This window comes from Mobula birostris, chromosome 6 (genome assembly GCF_030028105.1).
Source record: "Mobula birostris isolate sMobBir1 chromosome 6, sMobBir1.hap1, whole genome shotgun sequence".
Taxonomy (NCBI): Eukaryota; Metazoa; Chordata; class Chondrichthyes; order Myliobatiformes; family Myliobatidae; genus Mobula; species Mobula birostris.
In genome coordinates, this window is record NC_092375.1 from 145,994,976 (window position 1) to 146,012,220 (window position 17,245).

Below are 17,245 nucleotides of genomic sequence, written 5' to 3' on the forward strand. Positions count from 1 at the left end.
AAATATCGCCCTCTCACTCGTTTATAAACTATATATAAATTTGTAACATCTAGCGTCTCGTAACTAATGACCACTCACATAGGTAATTACAACAAAAGAACAGAAAGGATGCTATAGGGGTACAAAAGGATGTAAAGAAGGATGTAAATATCTAATCCTGTAATTCTAATCAAACATGGAGGAAAAGCAGATATTATCTTTCATGTTGTTATATTGACTACCAAAAAGCATTTGATTCTGTCCCATACTCATGGTTAATAGAAGTTCTTAAGATATATAAGCTACACTCAATACTTGTGAACTTCCAACAACATCTGATGTATTGGTGTACTATAATCACCTGATCTATTAACAATCAAAAAAGACCATTATTATCATAACAAACTGAAGCATTTTCCAGGACATCTCTCTAAGCTGACTATGGTTTTATCTAGGCTTAATCGGGCTCTCTAATTTATTGAATTGGGTGAAAATATGGTATGAAATTAGAAGCAACCAAATGAATTACATCTTCTATACATGGATGGTTTGAAATTATATGCTTCATCATCAGTAAAGCTGAAACACTTAAGTCAAATAGTAGGACTATTTCTGAATGATACAAACAAGGACTTTGGAATGGATTCATGCATTACATTAATCATAAAGTAAGGTGCAATAGAACAGATGGGATATAAAACAGAGCATAAGACCATAGACCATAAGACATAGGAGCAGAATTAGGGCATTTGGCCCATCAAATCTGGTCCGCCATTCAATTGTAGCTGATCCTTTTTTCCCCTCCTCAGCCCCACTCCTCAACCTTCTCCCCGTAACCTTTGATGCCGTGTGCAATCAAGAACCTATCAATCTCTGCCTTAAATGCACTCAATGACCTGGCCTCCACAGCTGCCTGTGTAATAAATTCCACTAATTCACCATCCCCTGGCTAAAGCAATTTCTCCATTTCTCTATTTTATATGGACAGCCCTCTATCCTGAGGCTGTGCCCTCTTATCCTAGACTCCCTCACCATGGGAAACAACCTTTCCACATCTACTCTGTTTAGGCCTTTCAACATTCAAAATTTCAACTTCAATGAGATCCCACTCATCCTTCTAAATTCCAGCGAGTACAGATCCAGAGCTATCAAACATTACTTGTATGATAAACCTTTCATTCCTGGATTCAAACTTGTGAACCTCCTCTGAACCCTCCACAATGCCAGCACATCATTTCTTGGATAAGGAGCCCAAAACCGTTCATAATACTCAACATCAGTGTGACCAAAGAGTTGATTGTGGACTTCAGAAATGCTAGGATGAGGCTACATGAACCAATTTTCATAGAGGGATCAGAAGTGGAGAGAGTGAGAGGTTTCATGCTCCTGGGTGTCAAGATCTTTGAGGATCTAACCTGGTCCCAACATATCGATACAGTGATAAATAGGGAAAAATAGCGGTTGTATTTCATTTGGAGTTTGAAGAAATTTGGCATGTCACCTAAAACCTTGAAAGCTTCTGCAGATATACTGTGGAGAGCATTCTGACAGGCTACATCACTCTCTGGTATCGGGGGCGGGGAGGGCGGTGTTTCTAATGCACAAGATCGAAAGAAGCTATAGAAGGCTGTACAATTAGTCAGCTCCATCTTGGGTTCGAGGCTCCATTGTATCTAAGACATCTTCAGGGAGTGGTGCCTCTGAAAGGTGGTGTCCATTATTAAGAGCCCCCTTCACCAAGGACTTGCCCTCTTCTCATGGTTACCATTAGGAAGGAGGAACAGAAACCAGAAGGCATGCACTCAGTGATTCAGGAACAGCTTCTTCCACTCTGCCATCCAATTTCTAAATGGATATTGAACCCATAAACACTATCTCACTTTTATTTCTTGCACTATTTTTAATTTAACTATTTAATATCCATATATATTCTTACTGTAATTGATTTATTCATTTTTTCTTTCTATAATATCATGTATTGCATTGTACTGCTAAGTGAACAAATTTTATGAGATCTGTCAATGATATTATTTGAGAAGTTAATTAATTGATTCTGAGTCAATTGAGAAATGATTGTCACAACCATGGATTTGGCAGTGCAGTAGATACAGCAATTGCGTTTGTAAATATGCATGTGTCAGCTAATTATTATTTAATCATGATAGTTAACAAAGTTCACGTCACATGCCAGTGATAATAACCCTGATTCTGATTTAACTCCATACTTGTTGATGTAGTGCTTGTTGAGACTTGGACAGAGCACAGCAACCCTTCACTGCCTGTCTGCTTTGGCCTTCCCTGAGATATTGGACTGTCAAGTCAAGTGACTCTGAAGGCTAGCGGTATTCATTTAACGTTAAGATGTTCTATTCAGCCGCAACGTGGGCTTCGTTTTCCATTCGAGAGTTTTAGTTAATGGCCCTGTTTGTCCTAGCGTTTATTGTTTATTTTTCCCTTTAACATTGTTCGCATTAAAGTCTGTGAACTCTCGACCTGCTTCAGTGTCTCTCACTCCACACCTGGGCCATATCCGAACCTGGTAACAACTCCTCTCTTGTGACAGTTATCATGAGCACCTCTGAGGGAAGTTCTACTGTGAGAGCAGAGAAATATGTGAGAGACTGAATGCTGAAGGAATAGTTCCATCTGCTTTGACATCAATGATGATCTGATTGCACCTGAAACTCTGGCATTTCTTCATTGTGAATCCAGTACTTCCGAAAAGCTCCTTTATACTGTACCAATAAATAACTCAGACACGGGCCAAGAACATCCATCTTATTGTGGTCCACAGGTCTGTCTCTATTGAATATAATGCAGTAACAAATGATTGTCTGACTCCAAAAAATAAAACAAAATGCTTGATGCAATTCTCTGCTTCACGTAGTAAGTAGATACATGCTTAGATAATCGTAACTTATGCACAAAATACTCTTTGTACTGGTCATTTGAGCTAAATATTGATTGAAACCCGTTGGCTTTCCACTCATCTCTAAGAGTGGTCAAGGCTCTAGCCGCAGTAGCTATGGGTGATGCACAACATATTGATTGTGGTTAAGGAGGTGTATTGAAAGCTAATCATTTCATGCTGAGTATTCAACAATGAGAAACCCCTCACATGACTCCAATTGAAATTACATTTGAAACTTTTCAAAAACTAACCAGGTGGGCCATTGAGATGACATTTTGACAGTGCTTCACAGTTCTTCATTATTCAACAATTAGATTTGATCCCTGCCCCATCACAAGCCATCACTCTCTCACCTAACCCTGCCACCTTTAATACCCTGCGAAAAGACGGGCTCCCAGAGAAAGGACAAGCAAATGGTTCATCTCAGCATTCAGTCTCTCAAATATTTCTCTGCTCTCATAGTAGGACTTCCCTCAGAGGTGCTCATGATAACTGTCACAAGAGTGGAGTTGTTACCAGGTTTGGATATGGTCCTGGTGTGGAGTGAGAGACGCTGAAGCAGGTTGAGAGTTCACAGACTTTAATGCAAACAGTGTTAAAGGGAAAAATAAAACAATAAACACTAGGCCAAACAGGGCAATTGACTAAAACTCTCAAATGGAAAACGGAACCTCCACTGAGGCTGAAAAGAACACCTGAACATTAAACGAATACCACTAGTCTTCAGAGTCAGTTGACTCGACAGTCTAATTTCTCAGGGAAGGCCGAAACAAACAGGCAACGAAGCGTTGCTGTGCTCTGTCCAAGTCTCCACAAGCACTACGATGACAAGTATGGAGTTAAATACACTCACGATTAAATAATAATTAGCTGACACGTGCATATTCACAAGCAGATTTTGCCGTATCTACGGCGTTGCCGAATCCATGGTTGTGACAATGATTGTGTTTTAGCAAGCAATAAATATAGAGAACATGAGATGAAGAGTCCTTGAAATTGAGTCTATAGGTGGTGGGAACAGTACTGTGATGGGCTGGTGAAGTTAAGTGAAGTTATCCCCTCTGGTTCAAGAGCCTGATGCTTGAGGGGTAACAAGTGTTCTTAGATAAGCTGGTGTAAGTCTTGAGGCTCCCATACCTTCTTCCTGATGGCAACAGTGAGAAGAGAGCATGTCCTTGATGATGAGGGTCCCTGATGATGGATGTTGCTTTGCTGCGACAGCGCTCTGTGTAGATGTGCTGAATGGTGGGGAGGGCTTTACCCATAATGGACTGGGCCGTATCCATTACTTTTTGGAGTATTTTCCATCCAAGTGTATTGTGTTTTTCAATACCTGGCCATGATGCATCCAGTCAATATGCTCTCCACAACACATCTATAGAAGTTTGTCAAAGTTTTAGATGTCATGCTGAACTTTCTCAAACCTCTAAAGTAGAGGAGCTGCTCTGCTTTCTTTATTATTGCACGACATTGATCAGCCACCTGTATTCAGCCAGATGAGTCAAACATGATTTGCCTTCAATAATCTCTGCTGGGCAGAGTGCAGGTCCTCTGAAATGATAACACAAAGGAATTTAAAGTTGCTGAGCCTCTCCATCTCTGATCCCCCGATGAGGGCTGTCTCATGGCACTCCGGTTTCCTCCTCCTGAAGTCAGTAATCAGCTTCTTGGTCTTGCCTGTGGTGTATCTAGCTGATGGAGTTTAGGGAGGAGAATTTGTTGCCAATCCAAACTGACTGGGATCTGCAAGTGAGGAAGTTGAGGATCCAATCACACAAAGAGGCATTGAGACCAAAGCATTGAAGCTTACTGATTAGTTTTGAGGGAATGATGATATTGAATGCTGAGCTGTAGTCCATAAAGAGTATTCTGTTGTATGCACCTTTCCAGAATGGAATGAAGAGCCAGTGAAATGGAACCTGCTGTGGACCTCTTGTGCCAGTTGGCAAAATGGAGCAGATCCAGGTCACTTCTTGGGCAGGAGTGGAATCAGAATCAGAATCAGATCAGGCTTGTTATCACCGATGTGTCATGAGATATGTTTACCTAGCAGCAGCAGTACAATGCAATACATGATAATATAGAAAGAAGGAAATAAATCAGTAAATCAATTACAGTATATATTTATATGTATATTCAATAGTTAGATTACAAATAGTGCAAAACAGAATTAATATAAAAAAAATTGAGGTAGTTTTCATAGGTTCAATGTCCATTTAGGAATTGTATGACAGAGGGGAAGAGGCTGTTCCTAACACACTGAGGGTGCGCCTCAGGCTTCTGTACCTTCTGCCTGATGGTAACAATGAAAAGAGGGCACGTCCTGGGTGATTGTGGTCCTTAATAATGGACACCGCATTTCTGAGGCACCACTACTTAAAGATGTCTTGGATACGATGGAGGTTAGCACTCAACATGGATCTGACTAATTTTGCAACTTTCTGCAGCTTCTTTTGCTCCTGTGTAGTAGCCCCCACCCACCCCACCCCCATACCAGACAGTGATGCAGCCTGACAGAATGCTCTCCACAGTATATTTATAGATATTTTTGAGTGTTTAAGGTGACACACCAAATCTCTTCCGACTCTTAAGGAAATATATCTGCTGTCTTGCCTTCGTTATAGCTGCATCGATGTGTTGGGACCAGGTTAGAAGCACAGAGATCTTGACAACCAGGAACATGAAACTGCTCACTCTCTCCACTCCTGATCCCTCTGTGAGGATTGGTTCATGTTCCCTTGTCTTACGCTTCCTGAAGTCCACAATCAGCTCTTTCAACTTACTGAGGTTGAGTGCAAGGTTGATGCTGTTACACCACTCAACTAGCTGGTATATCTCACTCCTGTATGCCCATTTCGATCTGAGATTCTACCAATAATGGCTGTGTCATCAGCAAATTTCTAGATGGCTTTTGAGCTATACCTAGTCACACAATCATGGGTATAGAGGAAGTAGAGCAGTGGGCTAAGCACACACCGCCGAGGTGCGCCAGTGTGGATCATCAGTGATGAGGAGATATTATTATCAATCCAAACAGAACGTGGTCTTCTAGTTAAGAAGTTGCACATCCAATCGCAGAGGGAGGTGCAGACGTCCAGTTTCTGCAACTTATCGATCAGGACTCTGGACCGATGGTGTTAAATGCTGAGCTATAGTCAACAAACAACATCCTGGCATGGCAGGAGTATGGGAACCAGAATGATAGAGCTGAGGATGAGCCAACAGGTTTACAAGTAGATGATGGGTGTAACATGAATGTAAGGAAGGTCAAGCAAATGATTGGCTACAAATGCAGACAGGGCAAAGAGTTAAATTGTACCACAGAGCCAAAATTCAAAAGGGCAAAGAATGCAGGACTGAAGGTGCTATATTTAAATGCGCGTAGCATTTGGATAAGGTGAAAGAATTCATGGGGCAATTAGAGATTGGTTGGCATGACATTGTGGCCATCATTGAGTTGTGGCTGAAAGAAGGCCATAGTTGGGGAGCCTAGCATCAAAGGATATACTTTACATTGAAAGGACAGGCAGGAAGGCATAGGCGGTGGTGTGGCTCTGTTTGAAAGAGATGGAATTATATCTTTAGAAGGAGGTGACATAGGGTCAGAGAATATTGAATCTTTGTGGGTGGAGTTAACAAATTGCAAGGGTAAAAAAAAAATTATGTGGTTCATATATAAGCCTCCAAGTAGTAGCCAAGACGTGGGGTTGAGATTGCAAAGGGAACTGGAAAGGCATGTAATAAGGGTAATGACATAATTTTAATGGGGGACTTCAACATGCAAGGGGATTGGGAACATGCAAGGTTGGTGTTGGATTGCAAGAGAGAGTGAATTTATTGAAAGCCTATGAGATGGCTTTTTAGAGCGGCTTGTGCTTGAGCCTACTTAGGGAAAGGTTATTTTAAATTGGGTGTGTGTAATAACCCAGATCTTATTAGGGAACTGAATTGTAAAGGAACCTTTAGGAGGCAGTGAGCATAACATGATTGAATTCATACTGCAATTTAAGAGGGAGAAGCGTAACTCACATGTATCAGTATCACAATGGAATAAAGGGAATTATAAAAGCATGAGAGCGGAGCTGGCCCAGGTGGATCAGAGGAGGGTACTGGTGGGGATGATGGCAGAGCAGAGATGGCTGAAGTTTCTGAGAATAATTCACAAGCGCAGGATAGATATGTCCTACAGAGGAAGAAGTTTTCAAATGGCAGGGAAGGCAACCTTGGCTGACAAAGGAAGATAAGGACTGCATAAAAGCCAAGGAAAGGGCACATAAGGTAGCAAAAGTGAGTGGGCAGTTGGATGATTAGGAAGCTTTTAAAATACAACAAAAGACAACTAAAAAAGATAAAAGAAGGGAAAAGCTGAAGTATGAGGGCAGACTAGCCAAAAATATAACGCAGAACACCAAAAGTTTTTTCAGTTATACAAAGAGTAAAAAGGAGGTGAGTGTTGATATTGAACCACTAGAAAATGATGCTATTGAGGTAGTAATGGGGGACAAAGAAATGGCAGATGAACTTAATAGGTACTTTGTATCTGTCTTCACTGTGGAAGACAATAGCAGTGTGCCAGAGGTCCCTGAGTGTCAGGGAGCAGAAGTAAGTGCCATTGCTATTACAAAGGAAAAAGTGCTAGGCAAACTCAAAGGTCTTGAGGTGGATAAGTCACCTAGACCAAATGGACGACATCCTAGAGTCCTGAGAGAGGTGGCTGAAGAGAGAATGGATGCATTGGTCATGATCTTTCAAGAATCATTTGATTCTGGCATGGTCCCAGAGGACCGGAAGATTGCAAATATCACTGCACTCTTTAGGAATGGGGGAAGGCAAAAGAAAGGAAATTATAGGCCAGTTAGCCTAACCAGAGATTGGGAAAGTGTTGGAGTCTATTATTAAGGTACTTGGAGACTAATGATAAAATAAGTCAAAGTCAGCATGGTTTCTGTGAAGGAAAATCTTGCCTGACAAATCTGTTAAGATTTCTTCGAGGAAGTAACAGGCAGGGTGGACAAAGGAGAGGCAGTGGATGTCATTTACACGGGTATGCAGAAGGCATTTGATAAGGTGCCACACATGAAGCTGCTTAACAAGATAAGATCCTATACCATTACAGGAAAGAAATTGGCATGTATAGCAGAATGGCTGACAGGCAGTAGAAGCGAGCAGGAATAAAAGGGACCTTTTCTGGTTGGCTGCCAGTGACTACTGGTGCTCCTCAGGGGTCAATATTGGGACTGCTGCTTTTCACATTGTTTGTCAATGATTTAGATAATGGAATTGATGGCTTTGTGCCAAAGTTTGAGGATGATACAAAGGTAGATAGAGGGGTAGGTAGTACTGAGGAAGCAATGGATTGCAGCAAGACTGAGACAAATTGGAAGAATGGGCAAAAAAGTGGCCGATGGAATACAGTGTTGGGAAATATATGATCATGTATTTTGGTAAAAGGAACAATAGTGCAGACTATTATCTAAATGGGGAGAAAGTTCAAACATCAGAGGTGGAGAAGGACTTAGAAATCCTCATACAAGCCTCCCAGGAGGTTAGTTTACAGGTTGAGTCTGTCCTAAAGAAGGCAAATGTAATGTTGGCATTTATTTCTAGTAGAATAGAATATAAAAGCAAAGAGATAATGCTGAGGACTTATAAGACACTAGTCAGGTCACACTTGGAGTATTGTCAATAGTTTTGGGCCCCATATCTCAGAAAAGATGTGTGGTCATTGGAGACAGTCCAGAAGAAGTTCACAAGAATGATTCTGGGAATGAAGGGGTTAAAATATAAGGAGCATTTGGCAACTTTGAGCCTGTACTCATTGGAATTTAGAAGAATGCGTGCAGATTTCATTGAAACCTAAGGAATGTTGAAAGGACTAGACAGGGTGAATGTGGAGAAGATGTTTCCCATGGTGTGGGTATCAAGAACTAGAGGGCACAGCCTCAAAATTGAGGGGTGACACTTAAAACAGGTAAGGGGGACTTTTTCTTTCACCAGAAAGTAGTAAATCTGTGGAATGCTCTGCCACAGACTGTGGTGGAAGCTAAGTCCATGCTTATATTTAAGACAGAAGTTGATCATCTCCTGATCGGTCAGGGCATCCAAGGATATGGCAAGAAGGCAGGTGTAAGGGGTTGAGTGGGAGCTGAGATCAGCAAGAATGGAATGGCAGAGCAGACTCAATAGGCTGAATGGCCTAATTCTGCTCCAATGTCTTATGGTCTTATAGGTATTTGTGTTGTGCAGGTCATCTAAGGCCGTGTGAAGAGCCATTGAGATTGTGTCTGCTGTGCACCTATTTTTGCAAGAGGCAAATTGCAGTGGGTCTAGGTCCTTGTTGAACTTAATTACCAATCTCTCGAAACACTTCATTATTGTTGTCAACCCAGAGGGACAAAAACTCATCCTATTTGTTAAGGCTGGTAAGAACGTTGAATGCATCTGCCCAAGATATTCTTCAAGACTCCTCTCCACAGGCATGGAGTGGAACATGAGGGTAGATCTCAACAGACAGTTTCAGTTCCCCATGGAAATCACCACCACATCTCTCTGCCCAGATATACTACCGTGATCCATGGCCGCCAAGACAGTCTTCCTCACTGAGTTAACCATGGGAGGAAGGAGTGGAGGCTGCCCACGAGCATAAAAGCCTGAAGTACTCAGACCTGGCAGCTCTCTGTAAGGAAGCTGGCTGGTGAACCGTCATCGACCCAGTGGAAGTAGGATGCTGGGCTTTGTCAGCGCATCGACGAGAGGGTTACTCCGTGACATAGCAGTGACTAGAGAGAGGCTCAGGAGGGCCTCCAGAGAGTTGGCTGAAGAGGCAGAAAAGGGCAACTTTTGGCTGTGGCTGAAGAGGAAGGACAGAAATTGGGGGAACCAACTTATCCCATTGAAAGCTACAGGAGGTGGCAAAGAGATGCCCCTGTCACTGATTTGCCACCAGGGTTAAGGGAGCGAGACATCAATGAGTGGTGGTCCTCGGCTGATGATCCTACAGCTGACCTAAGGACACAGTTGGATGTGCGGCAGGCAGCCATCCCAAGCAGGAAACAACATCTTCCTGTAAATCTGATTAATTGTGACTGGGCGATAGTCATTGTGGCAGGTTAGCATGTTCTTGTTAGACACCAGTATAACTGAAGCCTGCTTGACGCAGGTTGGTAGCGCAGACTGCTGAAGCGAGAGCTAAAAGATCTCAGTGAATTCTCCAGCCAGTTGATCTGCACAGGTCTCAGGAACTCAGCCAGGTACTCCGTCTGGGGAAGGCTACTGGTTGGGGAAGACACGAAAAGGTCTTCTGGGCAAAGAGAATCAAAATGCTACTTTGACCTAGGTGAATGGACCTGGGTGATATGTAGCTGTGAATGTTCCTGAACTGTTTGGTTTAAACAATTAAAGTGATAAGAAAGCACAACTGAAAGAATCCATGATACAACAAACGTCTTTCTGTTGTTTTTCTACAATAACAAAAAAAGGATTTTGTTACATTTTGCTGATGTTTAATGTTGCGTCACCAAGATAAAAAGAAACAGCTTAGTGAGACCTTTTTACGCCGCATATAAATACCAACTTGTGTTAGGCATAGAAACATTCAGCTGGTTACCAGACTCGCTGTGTTCAAAATGGGAAAGGCAAGGACTACTCAGTAAATGAACTAAATGAGAATTCTTCATGAACACCTGAGCAACTATTAACACAGATATGTTTCTTCCCACAGATCATCTTCTACGAGGACAGGAACTTCCAGGGTCGGCACTATGAGTGCAGCTCCGACTGTGCTGACCTCTCCCCTTACTTCAGCCGCTGTAACTCCATCCGTGTCGAGAGTGACTGGTGGGTGTTGTATGAAAGACCCGACTACATGGGATGCCAGTATGTCCTGAGAAGGGGAGAGTAACCTGACTACCAGCGCTGGATGGGATTCAATGACTGTGTCAAGTCCTGTCGCAGTTACCTATATGTAAGTCTCAGTTTTTTTTCAAGGAATTTGATCTTTTGCAGATTGGCTCTGTAAGCAAAGAATTTGCCTAGCAAGTGCCTAATGGGTATTAAATATGTCTGAGTGCATTATTATACTCGGGTACTTCAAGGTGAAGGAGGCGGTAGTGTTGTGTCTCATAAAGACCATTAAGGTGGATAAGTCCCCAGGGCCTGATGGGATATATCCCAGGTTACAGAGAGAGGCAAGGGATGAGATTGCTGGGACAATGACCAACAACATCATGTCTTTTCTAGACATCTGGAGTTTTGCATACAATTTTGGTCACACCATTACAGGAATGATGTCGAGACTTTGGAGAGAGTGCAGAAGAGGCTAATCAGGGTGCTGCCTGGTTTAGAAGATTTGTGCTATAATGAGAGGGCGGGCAAACTTGATTTGCTTTCCCTGGAGCGGCGGAGGTTGAAGGGAGATCTGATAGAGGTTTATGGGATGCATAGATAGAGTAGACAGACAGTGACCTTTTCCCATGTTAAAATATCTCCTATCGCAGGGCATGCAAATAGGTTGAGAAGGTGTAAGTTCAAATGAGATGTGAGGGGCAAGTTTTTTCACACAAAGAGTTGCGGGGACCTGGAATGCGCTGCTCGGGGTGATGTTAGAAGCAGATACATTAGGGACTTTTAAAAGATATTTAGGTCGGCACATGATGTGAGGGAGGTGGAAGGATATGGATATTGTCTAAGCTGAAGCGATCAGTTTAGTTGGCCATTTAATTTAAATAGCTAACTAAATTTAAATTTACTAATGCAATTGGTTGGGCAGAAGTCTGTGGGCCAAAGGTCCTGTTCCTGTGTTCTTATGTCTGATGTTCTATATTCTAAATGCAGAATATCTCTTATTTTTTCCTGTGTTTTTCTTTAACTTATGTTTGAAACAGCAACAATGCTGGTTGGAGGCATCACTGAGGCAGATAATAAATAAAATGACCAAATTGCACCTGATTTTATTTCCCATTGAAGCCAATGAATTGGCTATTCAGATGTAGTGTATAATGAGTGAATACTCTACAAAATGTAATTACTAAATCTTTGTGCTTCCTATTCCAGTACCAAGGTAGAAACTACAGGATCAGGATTTATGAAAGGCCTGACTTTGCAGGACAGATGATGGAATTCATGGATGACTGTCCCTCTGTCTACGATCGTTTCGGATACCATGACATCCACTCCTGTCATGTCATGGATGGTTACTGGATCTTCTATGAACATCCCAACTACAGAGGCCGACAGTACTTCCTGAGACCCGGGGAATACAGGAGATACAGTGACTGGGGTGGCTACAATTCGACTGTTGGGTCCTTGAGACGCATCAGGGACTTCTAAAAGTTGCTCTTGAATATCTAATTTTATCTTATTGAAATATTTATGGAGGTAAGAAAATACCTTTGATAACACTATCAGCTCATCTGATTCATTTACTCTGCCTCCACTGGAAATCACAATAGAACAGAAATCATAATCTAAGGACCATATTAATTTGATTTACTATGGTTGGTTGCAGTTAACAGATAACATTATGATGATTTATAGGAGGCTGAAAAGTATAAACTGAACAGAAAGTTGTTCTTTGCCTCTTGTATTATTGTGTCTATTGAGAGGCATTATGCTCCATTTCTGAATTTATTTCCAGTGAATTTAATGAGTCTATCTTCATGATTTTCATGATTCTGATGGTTTTGTGAAATGACTTCACAAAAGTATGAACAACATAAATAGAGACAGGAAGTCAAACAGCACAGAAAGCAACACTTTTCAAAGATTCAAAGGGACATTGAATTGTTAAAGTATGCATGTACAACCCAACTCTGATATTCATCTTCTCCAGATAACCATGAAATACAGAAAACTCAGGGGTCGTTGAAAGAAAAGAAATGAACTCCCCCACCCAGCATGAAAAAGAAAAAGAAACAAAACTTGTAAACCCCCAGCCCTCCGCTCCCTCCCTTACACAAAACACTAACAGGTCGCCCACATGGAAAATGGCAATTGGAACATTAAAAACCCCAAATGCCTAATGCCCCTCCTTCGCAATAAAACAGTGGCAATGACATCAAACCCCTAACTCCCTCCCTCACAGAAAAAAAGCAGTGATAATAACATCAAATTGCCAACCCACTCCCTCACAAAAAAGTTGGAGACAATATCATCAAAATCCTCAACCCCCTTTCTCACACATAAAAAAATAATAAATCACCAATACAGAAGAACACAAACATGAACATCAGTCCCCAAATCCCTAACTGCTTCCTCTCAGAAATAGTAACATATCGCCCACCCTCTAATCAGCAACAAGAAAGGAAACACTATAAACTGAAGGTGACCAATGTAAAATACAGTCCATAATGGCATAAATCTCAGAATATCAAAAACATCCTCACTTAGGCATTTGATGAAACAGTCACATGAACTCATTCCTTCCATGAAGAACAATTACAATGTTAGGTCCAAACACTGTCGACCTGGCTACCAACTACCGTTGCCCTGTGGCCTCCATTGAGAGCAACCACTGATCTCCTTTGCATTCGCCTCCATGCCTCAATTTTCCTCAACGCTTTGAAGTGGAGCTGTTTGTGATCACATTTTGTTCTTTTCCACGAGGCCGCTTATGCTCTTGTTCCTCTTTGGGACTCCATCCTTGGTTTTCTCGACAAGGCAGCTCATGCTCTCAATTCTCTCCGGACACTCCGAAGAGCTAGACTGCTCGATTGAAGTCCAAACTGCATGTCACAGGCTCCAGCAGTTTCTATAAAACAATTAAGACAAAAAGTACAAGCAGAAGATGGCTAGAAGGTGAAATAATTGAAGAGATAGGCTATCTGGAAGATATCGTTCGAGGAATCATTGTTCTCTGGCACCATCTGGATAAGAAGATTTACAAAACATCTTACAAGTATTAGTTTTTACTTTTACAAATCATGATAGATTCTACCTAAGTTGAGACCAGCATAAACAACAAGAAGACATGAACAGAAACCTGCTGGAGAGTTTGAACATATCTAAGATTCTGTGAGGGTCCGCAATGTGAAGGATGGAAGTTGAGTTGAAATTGATGTGGTGTGATTTGAAGCTGTAAAATATTCTATTGAAAGTTAACAGAAAAGGAATAAGCATGAATTATTGAATCCTCAGTCAACACAGATCTTAAAGAACGTAATAAGACTGAAATGCCAGTATTGGAGAAGATGGCGATTCTCTAGAATTGTCTATCCCAGAATGCTGTAGAAGCAGAAATCTTTCATGTTATTTTATTGACCAGTAAAATGCATTTGATTCTGTCCCACGGTCATGTATCATAGATGTTCTTAGTATATATACTGTAAACTAAACACTTACATGTGAAATGCCTACATCTGATGAAGCATTGGTGTACTAGAAGCATCCTATCTATCAACAACCAAAAAGAACCATTGTTATCACAATAAAAGGAGGCATTCTCCAGGATACCTCTCTAAGCCAACTCTGGTTTTGTCCAGCTTTAAACTCACTTTCTAATTTACTGAATTCGATGAAAATAGGGTATCAAATCAGAAACAACCAAACAACTTGCACTTTAACACAGTTATTCATGGATGATTTGAAATCATATTTTCCATCATCAGTAAAGCTAAAGCAATTAATTCAAATAGTAGAACTATTTTCAGAAGATATAAGCAAGGTTTGGAATATATAATGGCAGAACATTAAACATAAAAGAAGGTGTAATAGAGCTGATAGAACATAAAACAGTGCAGTAGGTTACAATATAACAGATGGTAACTGTGAAACATGAAGTATTTGGGATATCGATAAGCAAAGAAAATAGATCATAGTGTGATAGAGGGAAACCTTTCAACAAAATTTACTTCGTTGCTTAACAAAATCTGCCAAACAGAGCTCAATAGTAAAAATATAACAAAAACAATAAACACTTTCACTTTACCCATATTAATGTATTCTTTTGGCATAATATCCTGATGTAAAACCGATCAGTAACATTTACAAGGAAAAATAAGAACTGAAATGACAAATTTTAGAAAATACTATGTACCATACACTCGACCACACTTAGGTTAACACTACTGAGGACAGAATGAGGAAGCGGAATAACAGACATAAAAAATTTACACAACAATCAGATAAAACTTCAAAGGATATATTTTCATCAATGTAAACAAGAGTCAGCACTCCTTGTGAGCATATGCAATTCTGAAAAAAATTACACCATTGAGCTTAAATGCAAGCTGAGTCTGAGCCTGAGGCCTCCGTCAGTTAGAGTTGACCATGGATGTTGCATGCCAGCTGTCTAGGTATGCAGCCTGGGCAGTACAATATGGAGAGCAAGCTGTTGCCCATGTAGCAAGCTCCCCCTCTCCACCCAGATGATGAACCCAAGGGCATGTCAGAGACCGATACAGTTTGGTACCAGCAGTGTCACAGGATTGCCAGCCAGCATTGAACTCAGTGTAGGTCTGCCTTAGGGACTCCAGCTCCGGAATTTTCCCCTCGGGGTTTACTCCTGAAGCCTTCCCCATGAACGGGTATAGCAGCAAGACTGTGGAAGTTTGAGATCAGTTTTCCTTCCCCTAGATGAGCTGCCAGCCATGGCTAATGAGCCCCATCTGCCCAAAGTGACTGGTTTTAAGTCACCAGTAACTCGCCTTTGCCCTTTCTCTTGCCAGTAGAAATGGTTCCGCCGGGCTTAGTAGCTAAGCCACATGTGAAGTCTTGGAACTGGATTTGGTTGTCAGAGGCTTTTTGGGGTGCACGCCATTGGGAGCATATAATAAGTAGTGGGAGCTTGTCCCGTTACCACCCCCGGCTACAATAACCTTAATCTTAAGGTTGATTTATGTAAATCTTCAGAAAACAATAATACTAAACACCACCAGAATAGTCTGAAGGTTCCTAGCAATTGAGAAATGAATGTGCTTGACTATGTCCATACCTCAGATTTTACCAGCTTCAGTTGAGAAAAAAAATAGCAATAATGATCAGTAAATAAGTGATAAATATCGAGAACATGAAATGAAGATTCCTTGAAATTGAGCCCATAGATTGTGGGGACAATTCACAGATGGGACAAAGGAGATTGTGTGAAGTTATCCCTTCTGGTTCAAGAGCCTGGTGGTGGAGGGGGAATAACTGTTCCGGAATCTGATGGTGTGAGTCCTGAGGCTCCTGTCCATTCTTCCTGTGAGCAGCAATGAGAAAAAAGCATGACTTGGGTGGTGACGCTTCGTGATGATGGATGCTGCTTTCCTGTGAGAACGTTCCATGTAGATGTGCTGGATGGTGGGGAGGGTTTCCTCATGATGGACTGTGCTGTATCCACTACCTTTTGTAAGACCATAAGACCATTAGGTATAGGAGCAGAAATAGTTCATTTGGCCCAGCGAGTCTGCTCTGCCATTTCATCATGGCTGATCCAATTTTTCCCTCGGCTCCAATCTCCTGTCTGCTCCCTGTTTCCCTTCATGCCCTGACCAATCAAGAATCTATCTACCACTGCCTTAAATAAACATAAAGACTTGGCCTCCACAGATGCCTGTGGCAAAGAATTCCACAGATTCTCCACTCTCTGGCTGAAGAAATTCCTCCTCATCTCCATTCTAAAAGGATACCCCTCTATTCTGAGTCTGTGTCCCCTGGTCTTGGACTCTTCCACAATAGGAAACATCCCCTCCACATCCATTCCATCAAGGCCTTTCACCATTCTATAGATTTCAATGAGGTCACCCCTCATTCTTCGGAATTCTATTGAATCCAGGTCCAGAGCCACCAGATGTTCTTCATACGACAAGCCACTCAATTCTGGAATCATTTTTGTGAACCTCCTGTGAACCCTCTCCAGTTTCAGCACATCCTTTCTAAGATAAGGGGCCCAGCACTGCTCACAATACTCCAAGTGTGGCCTCACCTGGGCTTTATAAAGTCTCAACATTACATCCTTGCTTTTATATTCTAGTCCTCTTGAAATGAATGCTAACATTGCATTTGGCTTCCTGGGCACAGACTCCATCTGCAAATTAACCTTTAGGGAATCCTACGCAGGACTCCGAAGTCCCTTTGTACCTTAGATTTTTTGTATTTTCTCTCCTTTTAGAAAATAGTCTACCCTTTCATTTCTTCTACCAATGTGCATGACTATACACTTGCTGACACAGTATTCCATCTGCCATTGCTTTGCCCATTCTTCTAATCTGTCTAATTATTTTTGTAGCCTCTCTACTTCCTTAAAACTACCTGCCCCTTCACGTATCTTCATATCATCTGTAAACTTTGCAACAAAGCCATCAGCTCCATCATCCAAATCGTTGGCCAGTAACGTAAAAAGCATCAGTCCAAACAAAACCCCTTATGAAACACCACTAG

The 17,245-nt window shown here is 41.6% G+C and overlaps 1 pseudogene; it reads left to right on the forward strand.

Annotated features, from left to right (window-relative positions):
- The first annotated feature begins 6,141 nt into the window (after positions 1-6,141).
- On the forward strand, positions 6,142-12,217 carry LOC140199438 (gamma-crystallin S-1-like; annotated as a pseudogene).
- Positions 12,218-17,245: the final 5,028 nt, after the last annotated feature.